The 15,609-nt window shown below is 38.5% G+C and overlaps 1 protein-coding gene across 4 annotated transcripts in view; it reads right to left on the reverse strand.

The window, feature by feature from the left end:
- The window catches only part of ALPK1 (alpha kinase 1), a 142,970-nt gene that overhangs the window by 114,511 nt on the left and 12,850 nt on the right, over window positions 1-15,609 (reverse strand). The gene's annotated exons all lie outside the window — the stretch shown is intronic.

Raw genomic sequence — 15,609 nt, forward strand, 5'->3', positions numbered from 1 at the left:
GCAAAGTTAGGCGTGTTCTTTACTCACCCACACCCAGGCCCTAGTGACCACTTCTTCCCTTTCTAAGTCTTTACAATATCTTTGAATATCATTTTTAAAGCAACTCTCCATCCTTATGAATTGGGTTTTGCCTTTTAGAGTCTCAAGGTATGGGGCAATGTCTGTTCTGTTGCTTCTCTTGCTTTTTGAAATGTTTTTCTAAAGTTTAGGGTGTATGCTAATCAGGTTTTACAAACTATAAAATGATGGCATCACTTTGACCCAATGTATCCCTTACTTCTTCACCACCAGTTTCTCCTTTTTAGTTAGAACTGAATAGAGAGTAGTAGTTCCCCTTGTTGGTTTCCTCTTTTCTGAGAAATTAAAGTCAGCAGAGCAAGGCAGGAACTCATCAGATATGTTCAGTAGAATGGAAATTAATATCAAGCATCCATTGATTTGAAGACCATCAGTACTATGTTTTTCCATGGTGCCGTTTTAAAAAAAAATTCTATTTTGGGAAAATGTTGGCCAGGTCTTCTGCTTGAAAAAATAGCATACTCCCATAATGTTATTGCTTCTCTCTCCCTGTCTCCAGCTCTCTCTCTCTCTCTCTCTCTCTCTCTCTCTCTCTCTCTCTCTCTCTCTCTCTCTCTCTCTCTCTCTCTCTCTCTTCTCTCTCTCTCTCTCTCTCTCTCTCTCTTCTCTCTCTCTCTCTCCCTCTCCCTCTCCCTCCCCCCCCCCTCTCTCTCCCTCCCTCCCTGTCTTGCCTTTTCTCTACCTCTGTCTCTTCTCCAATCCTTGCCAAGTGCAGCCTCCTATCCTGATGCTCATGAGTTCCCATGTAGGTGTCACACAGTTCTAATAGGATCAAGAGATCATGTATAGAAAGCTGGAAGGAGCCATCTACTACAAGCCTGTCATTTTATAGAAAAGAAAACTGAGGCCCATGTTAGATGTTAATATATTTGCCTAAGACCACATAGGTAGTAAATATGGGACACAGAATTTTAATCCAAATCCTTAAACTCCAGTGCCATCGTTCTTTTCATTTGACTTCACTGCATTCCATACAGAATGGGTCATTTCTGCTGGATTCTACCTGGGCTCACCTACATGTGAAATATTGTGTTCAGTTCTGGGTGACACATCTTGGAAAGGATATTCATAAATCAGAACAAGTGAGGAAGATAGAGAAGAGGATGGGGATGGGACTAGAGAGCACAACTTCAGAGGACCTATTGAAAGAGATGGAGGAACTGAGCTAGACAAAAATTAGTAGGGACAAATGGGAATTGTCATTAAACATTTGAAAGACTAGCATGTATGAGAGGGATCTGACTTTTCTTGGTCCTTTGTTGTTGTTCATCCTTCATTTTTGAAGAGGACCAATGACATTATGGGATGAAGTCTTCACTTGTGGTTGAATTGGATTGAAGTGAGGCAGGGTTGCACAAAGTCATCAGCTTTGCTCTCTCTTCCATAGCCATGACTCAAAGTCCAGTGGCAAGACAAGTCAGGACAACTGGTGATAGGCCAAAATGCAGTGGATGACCTTGGCATCTTCAATGTCTGACCAAGCTCTAGGTACTCCACAGAGCCTGCTTCAGCCACCTTTATGGTTATTGGAACAAATTATTCTCATCTGCCCTTTTCCTCTGGGGGAAATCTTTACAGGCTTGAGGTAGAAATCCCCTTTGACAGGCTTGAGGCCCATTGGCTAGCCTCAGCTTGGTTTATTTCACCTGCTGAAAGGGCTTTACTGGTCTTAGGCATTCAACTCCTTTCTGAACACCCCAAGACCCCTTCTTTGTCCTAGAGAGTAGAATAAAAATCAAATAGGTAGAACTGTGGGGAAATTTATGCTGGATACAAGAGAATTAGAGCCACCCAAGAAGAATAAGTCACCTCATTAGACATCAGTTCCCAGTTGAGTGATCACTTCTCAGTTGTCTTGTAAAGGGGATTTCTAGTCAGATCTCTTCCTACTCTGAGGGCAGAGAATATTTCACTTCAATATTTGTATACTTAGAAAGTGTTGGAATCTGATTGCAGATCAAAGTATACCATCTTCCATTTTATTTCCTTCATGAGATTTTTGCCATATATGTAATATGTCTTCTATCATAACATGAGCAGAATGAAAACATGTATTGCAAGAATGGATGCAAGCTATATCAGACTATTTACCATCTCAGGCAGCAGGGGGAAAGAGGAAGGAAGGAAATCTGAATCCTAAAATGTCAGAAAACAGATGCAAAAATTGCATCCTAGAACCAGGAGAACATTGTACACAGAGATAGATACACTGTGGCACAATTCAATGTAATAGACTTCTCTACTAGCAGCAATGCAATAATCCAGGACAATTCTGAGGGATGTATGAGAAAGAATGCTATCCACATCCAAAGGAAGAACTGTGGGAGCAGAAACACAGAAGAAAAAACATTTTGCTTGATCACATGGTTCAATGGGGATATGATTGGGGATGTAGACTCTAAACAATCACTGTAGTGCAAATATTAATAATATGGAAATAGGTCTTGATCAGTGAAAATGTAATTCACAGTGGAATTGTTCATTAGCTATAGGAGGGGAAGGGAAGAGGTGAGGGAAAGGACATGAATCATGTAACCATGCAAAAATGTTCTAAATTAATTAATTAAAATATTTGTATCCTCAGTGTGACATATAGTAGTTGCTTAATAAATGTTGAATTAAATTGAATTATTTTGAAGTATCTTCTAAGCTTGTAATCCAATGGGGGAGACAACATGGAAGCAATTGTGTACAAAGAAGTTATATAAAAGAAAAACTGGGACTAACCCCAGAGTAACACATTAAGGAGAGCTGGTCATCTTATATATTCCATCAGTTGTCAAGTCTCGATGAATCTGCTTTTATAATATCTCTCATCTCCCTCCTGTTTTTCCTACTAGAACTGGAGCCACAGGTGTGTGATCACACCATTCTCTTCCTCAAGAAGCTTTGCTGGTTCCCTGTGTATGAGGGTAGGAGGAATCTTTATTAAACACCTTTAAGTATTATTTAATACAACCCTGGGAGGCAGGTGCTATTATTACCTTCATTTTACAGATGAAAAAATCAAGGCAGACAGAGGTTAAATGACTTGCCCAGAGATACATAGTTAGCAAACGTTTGAGACTAGATCTGAATTCAGATTTTCCCAACTCTATTCTCTGTAACCCCTAGGTAGGATAAAATACAAACTCTTCTCATTAGCATTTAAAGTCATTTACAAACCAATTCCAATGGATCTTTTCAAGCCACTGCTACACATACACTAAACGTTTTAGCTGAACTAGCCTGTGAAATTTGAAAGGTCTTTTGTGAAATACAGAAGTCTCAAAGACAGAAATGAAGCCATCTCAGTCCCTTAAAATTGTGATAGATCTAATAAGAAATGAGCATAAAATGTGCTGATTTTGAAAGGTGTTGATATTGGGTGCTCAGTATTTTGACTCAGACATAATTCTCTAATTTAATGTGTAACAAAGAATACCAGAGTCCTCATGGGTGAAGTGGACAACTATATGTACATTATTTTACATCTTGTTTTCCCCATTAGAATTTGAGGTCCTCAAGGCTTGGATCTAATGTTTCTTTGTATTCCCAGCCCTTAATATAGCATCTGGCCCAGAGTAAACCCTGAATGAATGCTTGTTGACTGACCAAACAATCCTTATTTGCAAGCTGGTATCTCAGAAGTCCCAGAACACTTCCACAGATAGCCTGAATAGGCAGTACTTATCTATTCCACCAATATCATCTGTACCCTGGGAACCTATTTAGTAATGTGATAGCCAAAGGCAGCGTATCCCTTGTGGATTCCATGGGGCTATCTATACCCTGGAAGTTTAGTTGCTTCTAGAATGGGACTAGCTGATCTTTCTTCAGTGGGCAGAGTTGGCAATATTTGGGAAGTTTGGACTGGGAAGGAACATGATGTCTAGTAAGAAGTTGCTCTACAAAATATTGATAGCAGCTATCTTTGTGGTGGTAAAGAACTGGAGATTGAGGGGATGATGCCCATCAAGTGGGGGATGTATAATCAAGTTGTGGCACATGAATGTGGTGGAATACTACCATATCCTGTGTAAGACAGGATGAGGACGATTTTAGAGAAACATGGAAAGTTTTCCATGGGATAATGAGCAGAACCAAGAGAAAGTTATATTCAGGAACAGCAATATTGTTTAAAGAATATCTGTAAATGTTCATCTCCAGAGGAAGGACTGATAAATGCATGGTTTGGTTTTACCTAATATATATCTATCTATATAGATATAGATATCTATAACATAGATATCTATCTATCACTGGTCTATATTTGTCTGTTTGTCTTCCCATCAATCTATCTGTCCATCTGTCCATCCATCCATCAGTTTGTCCATCTATCTGACTGTCTGTCTATCTATCTATCTATCTATCTATCTATCTATCTATCTATCTTTGTCAAATGTAGCTTTGTCTAGTGTGGAGTAGGAAGGGAGGGAGACAGCTCAGAACTTAAAATGTAAGCAAAAAAATAAATTTTACAAAAGTTGTTCCATACTCTGGGCACTGGTATCTCCCCTTTCTCCCCCCAACAACATCAGCACTGGGGTCTAGTGATGAAAATCCAAGACCTATCAGATTTCATATCCTAAAAGAATGCCAAGTTTCCAAGCTCCCTTTAGTCACCCCAAATAAAGGAGTGATTATAGGAGCCATATGAAAAGGGGCAAGACGGAGCCATTTGAAGGAGAGTAGCCTTTTTGAGAGTGATGGCTCCAGTGCTTGAAGATCAACTAGGTTGATAATGTTGCAGTTCTATTGATTTCATCTGGAGTTTTAAATAGTGACTTGCCAGAGTGAAAGGAAGTAGGTTTGAGGCTTCCAATGGCCAAGTAGACAAATTAGAATTGTTTTCATAGTTGTATTCTTTTTCTCTAGTTACTTAGAAGGGTTAATTTGAAAAGCCAAATTCACCTCTTAAAATACTTAAATACCACCATTAGAGTCTTATTTTACATATAACTTGCCTTATTTAGTTTTGTTTTAAACACTTATCTTCTGTCTTAGTATCTATTTTAAGTCAGAAGAGCAGCAAGAGCTAGACAGTTGAGATTAAATGACTTGCCTAGGGTCACACAGCTAGGAAGTGTTGAGGCCATGTCTTATTTAGTTTTGATGGTTGTGAGATGCAAACCAGAGCAAGGACCAGGAACTCAAAAGTGAGACAGGATCAAGAGCTTGACTAAACTTTAGGAGTCAGAGCTAGCTAAACATTGTGAGGCAAAAACTAGATCATCATTGTATGAAGAAGGAGATCTAATGTGTATAACCCAGTGGAACTGCTTGTCAGGTTTGGGAAGGGGGAGGAGAGAACAGGGGAGGGAGGATTATGAATCATGTAACCATGGAAAAATATTCTAAATAAAAAAAACTTTTGAAAGTAAAGAAAAAAAAAGATATACCATGGTCCTCTTGCAGCAGCATGTTGGTGAATGTTTTACATGTGGCTCTCTGGGGGGAGAATGTGTGCACAAAACATTTTGAAGTTTAATCTACATTACCAACATTTTCTCCATTACTCCATTATGTTTAGAAATCAACAAAAAATAAACAATAAAAGCTGACCTGTAGCATTTGCTGCTTTCCAGGATGTAAATGCTCACACTGAAAACTAAAAATTGGCTCCATCAGTCAGTTTGAGCTGGCCCCAGCACATCCCTGGTCCTTTGTAACACAAGCTAACCTAGCTTTTTAAAAAAATATTTTAAAATTATCTATGAGACTCCACTGGCTTAAGGTCACTGACATAGCTTCCTGGTTATCTTAGTACTAAAGAATCATTTAGGCTACTCCTTCAGACTATGGCCAGCAGACTGTCCTGGGCAAAACAGAGGCAAGGAAGCTGTGATCAACTGAATGAAGACTATATCTTTCCTAAATATGATTTCTCTGATCTCAATATCTTTTCCCTGCTATGGTGAAATAAATCTATTTTTTAGTCTGGTAAATATGCCCCAAGTGTCTCATTTTGTTCTAGTCTCAAACCTGAGACATCATATCAATTTCAGGTAGACCTAGCCTAATGCTAGCTTAAGTTACACTAAGGTTAAGGCTAGCAAAGTAGAAAAGACAGATGTCAAGGTCAGGAACTATAAAAGTAACTGAGATTATTCCCAGAAGGTCTTGGGAGAGTTTGCTGTCCATTGTGGCTCAGGTCTTCCTCAGCAGCTTCATCCCAAGGCAGCCCACTAACCTTTTAAAGGACTTGCACCAACCTATCAGTGTGATTCCTCTTTATCTTGACTCCTAGGTGCCTGTGTCTTATAGCAATTCCATTTCCTCTGAGCAGATGGGAGGCTCAGCCAGAAGCTGGATGGAGAGTAATTTATCTGCTTCCTAGAACGCTGGATCAGAGCCAACGTGCTGGCAATTGGGCTTCTGACTAGGGAAAAGAGAAGATGGCAGGAAGCTGTGTATTTTATTGGTTCAACAACAGATTACCTGTTTTATCTTTCCCTTCTTCCATTTATACTTTACTGGCCATGACTTTTCACCTCCACTCTGTCTTTTAATTTTCAAATTCTAGATAGTGACTTTGACAGCTCCTGGTTCTGGCCCTAGCCTAGACATGTAGGCTCTGAGACTTGCCTTATTGATTAAAGGAAATTAATTCTGTGCTTTCTACCTCCTAGGATTGATTCTTTGTTGTTCTCCAGCTTAGTCCCCTACTTCTCTCTTAGCCTGAAGTCAGTCTGCTTATCTCTAGCCCATATCTTACCATCTGTTCTAAGCCTGATCCATTTAATGCCCTCTAATTGGTTCATTGCATGATTTTCCCATTTACTATCACTTTATTATAGCAGCAATTTGGTCACTGGCTATTGCCCTTGATGGCAACAAGGGCAAGATGATGGCATGTGGACAATCACATTTTATGAACTTTAACGGCATGGTTTCTGGAGCCAGTTTATAATTGAGTCCATTATTTCTTAAGTATCCATGAGGCAATGTAGTGCAAGAGAGTGCATGAGAGAGACAGAGACACTGAGAGACAGAGACAGAAATACAGAGAAAGAGCTTAACTAGAAGATCTAAGTTTAAGTCTTCATCCTTTCACATACTGTCTTTGTGACCCTAGACAAATCACTGACCACATCTCTCCTCTGCTCAGTGACCTTCAGTTGGCTCCCTAGTATTTCCAAGACAAATTCTTCACTTAAGCATTTATAGCTCTTCATAACATTCCTGCCCTTCCAGTCTTCTTACATTTAACTCCCTTCCAACCCTCCTTACACTATACAATCCAACTAAAATGACTCACTTTCACTTATATGGAGCATGCCATCTTTCACCTCTGGATCTTTGCATTGGCTCTCCTATGTCTGCCTATCATCTCTATCTCTAGGTTTCCCTGGCTTCCTTCAGGATCCATCTAAAGTTCTACCTTCTGCAGGACACTGTTTCTAGTACCTCCAGGTGCTAGTATCTTCTTCTCTCAGATGGTTTTCCATTCAATCTCTCTCTCTGTATATATATATATATATAATCACCTAGTTATTTGCATATTGTCTCCTCCATTATCTCCTTGAAGGCATAGACCATATTTTTGCCTTTTATTTAATCTCTGGAATTTAGCACAATGCCTGACATATAGTAGTGCTTAAAATTTGTTGACTGACACCTCTCTGTGACCCAGGCCATTCTTTATTAAAAGACTATAAATGTTTCAGAGTTGTTATCTGCATTAGTCTCTCTCTCTCTCTCTCTCTCTCTCTCTCTCTCTCTCTCTCTCTCTCTCTCTCTCTCTCTCTCCCCCTCTCCCTCTCCCTCCCTCCCTCTCTCTCTCTCTCTCTCTCTCTCTCTCTCTCTCTCTCTCCCCCCCCCCCCCCCCTCTCTCTCTCTCTCCTTCCTTTCATTTCAGTCATTTTTCAATCCTGTCTGACTCTTCATGACCACATTTGAAGTTCTTGGCAAAGATACTGAAGTGATTGGCTGTTTCCCTCTCTAACTCATTTTATAGATGGAGGAAACTGAGGCAAAAGGGTAATCAACTTTCCCTAGGTCACACAGCTAATTGTCTGAGGCCATATTTGAATTCAGGAAGATGTCTCCCTGATTCTAGACCTAGCGCTCTAGCTACTGTACCACCTAGACTCCCCAAAGCTTCCTACACTGATAAGATTATAGATTCTTTATTTTTAAAAAATCCTTAAATGTAGGATTCTAAGTTAATTTATTTAGCGCAACTAGGTAGCACAGTAGATAAAGTTCTGGGCCTAGAGTCAGGGAGGCTCATATTCCTGAATCCAAATCTGGCCTCAGATACTTATGACCCAGAGAAAGTCACTTAAACCCATTTGCCTCAGTTTCCTCATCTATAAAATGAGCTAGAAAAGGAAATGGCAAATCATTACAGTATCTTTGCCAAGAAAACTCCCAAATGGGGTCACAAAGAGTCAGACAAATAAAAAATGATTGAACAACAAAAGTAAACTTGTTAAGTGAGGGATATTAATATACAACATTATTATTTTTTTAAAACTAAGTCTACCTATCTTATACAGGCTCCCTATTTAGTCTAGAAGCTATTCATAGGCCATCCCAAAATGAATCAGAGAAGGAACTTTAAGCTCCTTTTTTCTCCAGGCTGAGCAATTCACTCCTCCTTAGGAAACCTGGCATGTTCCTCTGTTCCCAGGGGCTTGCTATATTAGTGCCTGACAGTGCAGGCACCTGATCAACTATGGCCCTAAAACTGAAGCTCAAAACTCCTGAACTCAACTAATCCACAAGCCTCAGCTTCCCTGGGACCAAGGATTATATAGCCTGTGCCATCTACCAGGCTATTATTTCTAATTATTAGTTATCCCCTAGGAAACTATTACAGTGAGTTGCTACTTCCTCAGAATTATTATATTCCAAATTTATAATCTGTGTATTATGAGACTGCTTGGGTATGTACTTATACTGTCAGACATGTATCTCAAACTGATTGCTGCCACAAAAACAATCTCTTTAGTGCAATGTCCTCCTGGTCATTCTCTTTGGTTATAAATCACAGAAAATCAGAATCCGATAAGTGAAAGGTTCAGGGGTCCTGAGGGACAGACACAATGGCTGAATGTAAGTGGGCATTTTACTAATGATGATGTGTACCCCAGAGGTAGTGGAAAAGGTTTTCTCTCCTCATGAGTCTACATGTGAGTATCCAGCAATGAGCAGTCAGACTCGTAACACAGAGTGGGATATTATGGGAAAACCTGGTTTCAAGTAGACCCACAGCAGTGGCCGAGAACTCCTTTAAAGGTATTAATACCAAAAAGCCTTCCACAAATTCCAGAAACTGGAATACTGACAGGAAAGGCTGATAGTTGGTCCCTGGAGAATTATAATATGCAATGTACAAATATTCACTGTGGTCAAATGTGAGAAAGGATATACATAATCATTTTCACGGATTAAAGGATGTGGTTACTTTGGACAATGTGGAACATTCTCCTTTAATTTAATTATCTCACTATACATATTCTAATTATGTAAGACTTCTGAAGCCTCCAATAGATTTCAGAACATCAAGTTTGACTCATTTGATATTGTTTTTTTTATTTTTTAAACCTTTACTTTCTGTTGTAATAACAGCTCTAAGACAGAAAGGCAGGGGCTGGACAAATGGGGTTCAGTGACTTGTTCAGGATCATACATAGATAGGAAGTGTCTGAAGCCACATTTGAACTCCAGGCTGGTACCTGTGCCACCTAGTTGCCCCATTCTGATATTACTTCTTCCTCTTTCCTTCATTCTTGAGACGAATTACAAAGATCCTTGTGAGTTCTTGGCTGCCATATTTTATTCTGAGGTTTACTTAATGGATGAACCATTCCTCTGCTATAATGAATATAGTAGTAAGTAGGATCACATAACAGTCTTTTAAACCTTCTGATTTATGGGAATTTGTAGCCATGGTACATGGACAATGGGCAAATCATTTAAGCTCTCTAAAACTAATTTTCCAAATCTGCAAAATGAACATTAATAATATTTATATAATAAGTTCATTGGGAAGGTCCAATGAGAAAAAGTATTTAAAATGCTTTGCAAATAACTTTTCTCTAGATAGGACTTCTCCTCTTCCTTCTCCTCCTCCTTCTCCTCTCCCTCCTCCTCTTGCCCCTCCTTTTCTTGCTCCTCCTGCTTATTGCTCCATCTTCTCCTTCATAGTATTAGTAGAAGGAGGAGTACAATGAAGAAAAGCAGCAGTATTAATACAACATTCAATCAGGTGAGATTAATGTTGTTTCAAGGTAGAGTAGCCTCAGTTCTTCATTTTCCTTGACCACCATCACTTTCCTCCCTGCCTTGCTCTCTTTTCTTCCCCTGAGCCATATACTAGATCTAGGTATCAGGACAGTGAGCACACCTCAATAGCCAGATTTACAGCTTACAAGCCTCCCAAAGCTAATGTTCTACAATGCCAGAAGAAACCTGCTGAGACTGATGGTACTGAGCCCAACATTCATTCAGAAGCTACACAGATAGAAGCTTTAGTTAGTAGGCCAATAAGATGAGCCCCTTTTTCAAGTATTGAAGCTCTTTCAACCCCAAATGAAAACCACAACCTATATGGTGAGTATCTTAGAGTTAGAAGGGATTCGAGATTTTGGGGTACAATTTCTATCTGAAGTTTGACTATCTTCTCCAGTAGAGTGAACAAGTATTTATAGCCCGTCCATTGGATGACCATTCTTCCTTAAGGCTGGATAAATTGGTTTTGTGTGTGTCTCAGAATTAATGGGAATGTATTCATCTCATAGCTTTTGTCTCAGGAAAAGAGCCAGATCAAGTGAAGGAGCATTTATTAAGCACCTGAGTTAACCGAGCCAGTTGGGGTTAACTAGGCGACAATAAGATGATATCGAGAAATCCTTGTAAGTAATTTTTCAAATTTTTACTACATATGGAAATAGGTTTTGCTTCATAACACACATATAACCCAGACTGAATTGCTTGTCAATTCCATAAGGGAAGAGGGAGGAAAAGGAGGGAGATAACATGAATCATGTAATTTTGGAAAACTAATGTGGAAATTTGTCATTAAAATAAAAGAAAGAAAAAATTCTTAAAATTATTATTAAAGAAGTAACTGGATAGAACCACATGCTCCTATGAATAATGTTTCTTTGATGATTTTAGACTTAGATTTGAACACTTCAGTGCCTTGAATATTTATCCTAGCAGTAATTTTCCATGATTGAGGGTTTGGAATAAAATGAAATCAGAAGTATAACAAAATACAAGTATAATAAATCACACGTATAACAAATATTCCACCTCTGAGAGAGTCGGACAGACCCTCCTGCACTGTACACATTCTCACATAATCAAAAATGTCATGTCATTTAAAAGGGCATATAGAGTTGTTTCTCATGCATCGCTGACGCCACCTCGTGGTGAGAAAGAATAATAGCTGATTGTAGAATCCACTTGTTACAATGCTTTTTTATTAACTTTATTTTGATCTTGCCTCATGCTTTAAATTTTTTTTAAAGGAATAAACCACTTCTCAAAACATTAAAAACAAACGCTATTGATTACCTCATGACATATAGTGGAACCAACTAGCTTTCAAACAAGAGGATCTGGATTTGTATCACAATTCTGTAATTATTGTCTGTGGGACCTTGGGAAACTTCCCTAGGCTTAGTTTTCTCATCTGTAAAATGGCCTTAAAGTTCTCAGTCAGCTCTAAACCTCTTGAATTTTGCACAAGTTTTTAATGTAGCAAAGCTCATCAAATTTTCTCCTAATCATTCAAAATGTGGCTTTGTATTCACCAATGTAGTGCTTTGCACACAATGGGCATTTTTAATAAATGTAATTTGGATTGGCTAGATGGTAACAACTTGACTAGGATTAAATTCAGTTTTTGAAGGTTAGTTTTGCTAGCCGATGAATAGTTTAAAAAATGAATTATGTTTAGGCTGCTTAGAGTTATAAACATTAAAGAACTATTTCACACTAATTGTATGAGCATAGATAATGCTAATTTAAATTAGTTTTACCTGTCCATTAAAGCAAATTCACTGGAGCCTCAACTTATAGTTTGTTAGCAATGGGTTCCAATTACATGTTGTTGTTGTTGAGTCATTTTTCAGTTGTATCTGACTCTTTGTGACCCCATTTGTGGTTTTCTTGGCAGAGATACTGGAGTGGTTTGCCATTTCCTTTTTCAGCTCATTTTACAGATGAGGAAACTGAGGCCAGAAGGGTCAAATGACTTGCTCAGGGTCACATAGCTAGTGTCTGAGGCTGGATTTGAACTCAGAAAGATATCTTCCCAGTGCTCTATGTACATATATGTCATCAAAAGCAATAAAACATCATTTCTTAATGAAATTCCAGAGTTTATCTTTTTTTGAGGTGTTTTACTTTGTTTTTACAGATTCATATGAGCTTTCCCTAGGCTTCATCTGAATTAATGAAAACTTAATAGAGTTCTAATATTATAAAAATGTGCTGGTTGCAGTTTTTCCATCACAAATCTCCATCAGAAAATGTATTCTTTTTGTGTTTACCTGCCCCATCTGACTACTGTATTTCATTTATAGCCTAAAATACTTTGTTATAAAACCCAAATATTTGAAAGCTCAGTCAAGACTTATCTTCTGTAGCCTCCTAACCAGTTCTGAGCTGGAGGAACTTAGTAGCCAAATAAACAAGCAAATGAAGAAAGAATGAAGATCAATTATTAGAATAAATGATTAGAATAAAAATTATTCCTGAGTCTGACTTCATTAAAGAGAATTCAATTCATTAATAAACATATATTTTTTAAAACCCTTACTGTCCATCTTGGAATCAATACTAGGTATTGGTTCCAAGGCAGAAGAATGGTAAGGGCTAGGCAATGGGGGTGAAGTGACTTGCCCAGGGTCACACAACTGGGAAGTGTCTAAGATCATATTTGAATCTAGGACCTCCCATCTCTAGGCTTGGCTCTCAATCCACTGAGTTACCCAGCTACCCCCAATTAATAAACATATTGAAGTGCTATTGACCTTTCATTAAAATGTAATTGGCACATGCTAAAACTAATATCTATTCATGAAAACTATTACAAATGCTGGGAAGAAGTTTTTTTTAAGTGATTGAGAAAACAAGGATGGTCATTATCTCCAAAGGAGAGACAATAACTACTGTAAATTTAAGTATCTATTCAAAATGCTTTCTTTCAGAAACATGAACCAAAATACTGTCGTTTTGTTGTTGTTGTTGTTTTACTGTAGAAACTATGAGTGTACATGACACAGGCAACATGGGGTTCAAACTATTATGTATATAGTATAGATTTTTTTTCTCCATGAGAAAAGAAAATTCACCTTAGTTGTTGATTGATCTGGTAAATTTATTATATGAGTAGGTCAAGGAAAATGGATGCTTTTATTGGTCCTAATTGGCAGAGGGACTTAAGGAAGTTAGAATAAAAAGTTTGTTTGAAATTAAAGAGTAAACAGAATGAAGGAACTAGACAGGAAAAAAAATGTTTTGTTATTTTGTTGTACAATCCCAGCTGAATAGCTGGAGCAAGAATCTGACCTCCCTCCAAGGTCTACATGAGAACTCTGACTTATAATGCATCTCCCTGGGGAATGCAGAGACAGTTTTATTGGAAATCAAGTTGCCTCAAATCACTTTATACCTTTAGTTTGGGAAATGCATGGCTGCTTTACTAATCTCAGGACAATGAGGAGAAAATTCTAGTAAGGTTGCAAACTCAGGTAAAGTTTCTGTTATGCCTATTCATGGAAAGAATCAGTGACTTGCCTTCTAGCAGAGAAAGGACATTTCTCAGACAGCATTAGCTCTGAAAAGAACCCCTCAAGTTCAAGAGTTAGAAATCTGATTTTCTAGAAAGAGAAAAAGAGTGTCCATGCAGTGGTCCTCTTGGGAAAAAGAAAAAAAGCAGTGTTCATCCCCTTCATCCAGAAAAGTGCTAAAGGACCAAAGCCACCTCTTAAGGGGCAGAAGCCCAGTTCTTGTCATTTTCCTTCTTCCTCATTCATGTTACCATCAATTATTTTGACAGTGCAAAACCCAATGGGAAAGATGCGCCTACCTGACAATACCAATATGTCTTTGCCTTCTGGAGGACTCTGGAAAGGATTGGATGGAATTCTTTGAGAGGGAAGAATTACACTGAAATTTCAGGATATTGTCAGAATGGCAACATCCAAATTCAGTTCCCTTCTGAGAAGAGTTAAAAAATTACTGAGCCTTTGATGTTATTTTCTGTTTCACTTTGTGGGCTTTTTATCTTCTGCATTTTCTATGAAATTGAGTAAATACTAACTTATCTATGATATAAACTATGGGATATGCATTTGTTCATTTGAATGCATGTAGCTAGGATTCTCTGCCTTTGTGGGAAAAGAGACATGCCTATATTTGGAGTTTTTCCAGAATAATCTCTGGGAAGAAGAACACAAGTCAAAGAAATAATGGTCTAGTTTCTTATGAGTCCAGAGCTCAGAGGATGTTGGGTCACAAGCTATATGTCAAAACGAACCACAACCCCCAACATAAATGCATAGGAGAAGGCAGAAGGAAAGCAAGGGAGATAAAAAGACTTCCTCTAGGTTGGGGGATCAAGTAAGATCTCATGGAGGAGGCTGAAGAGAATTTGGCCATTGAAAGCAAGGAAGGATTTCAACATGTGTCAACATGAAGGGAGCCTGTTCCAAAAATGAGGAGTGATGTCAATAAATGCCCCAAAGTAAGGAAGAGAAGAATGAGGGCTGGGAAATGTCTCATTAAGTTGGAATTTATAATGTCTGAATAAAGTGAAAGGTAATCCAGGCAATGGCCTAAATGCCACTTGTTTTATTCTGTAGGTAATGGAGGCTTTTGAACAGAAGAGTAACCTCCCAAGTTTCAAGTATTAGACAGTATATGATGGAGATCTATGGCTTCATATACTTGCTTTGTTCTTTTTTTTGGACATTCAAGTTCAGAATAAAAAAGGCTTTATTAATTAAAAATAAAAACAAGGAAAGAAAGGAATACAATGGTGCTTTAAAAAGAGGGATGGAATTGAAACCGCAGGACATCTCATCACTTATTCTATCAGCTCTATCACTTATTCTTCAGGGGATCTTGACAAGAAGCCTATTTTATCTGGGTCTCAGTTCTTCCAGATGTAAAATGGCAGGGTTGGACCAGATGACTCTCTGGAGCCCCTTTCATCTCAAGATCCTCTGATTAGCAGCAGGGTGGAAGATGGCTTAAAGAAGGGAGAGGCTGGAGCCAGAAAGCCCAATTAGGAGGTTGCTACAGGAGTCCAGAGGTGAGGTGATTAACAGACCAGCAGAGGAAGAGCTGGATGTGTAAAGCTCCTATCCCAAGGAAGAACAGACATATTTCGTGGGAGAATTCCCAGGCTTCTTGCTGATATCCACAATGTCTAGAGTGGATGATGGCACAAGATTTAGAACTGGAAGGAACCTTAAAGATTATTTTTCAGCTGAGGAAATTAAAACCCAGAAGGTCCAAGTAACTTTACTATGCTTATACAAGGAGTAAGCAGCAAAGTCAGGATTTGAACTTGAGTTCTCTGAC

This window comes from Monodelphis domestica, chromosome 6 (genome assembly GCF_027887165.1).
Source record: "Monodelphis domestica isolate mMonDom1 chromosome 6, mMonDom1.pri, whole genome shotgun sequence".
NCBI classification, from domain to species: Eukaryota; Metazoa; Chordata; class Mammalia; order Didelphimorphia; family Didelphidae; genus Monodelphis; species Monodelphis domestica.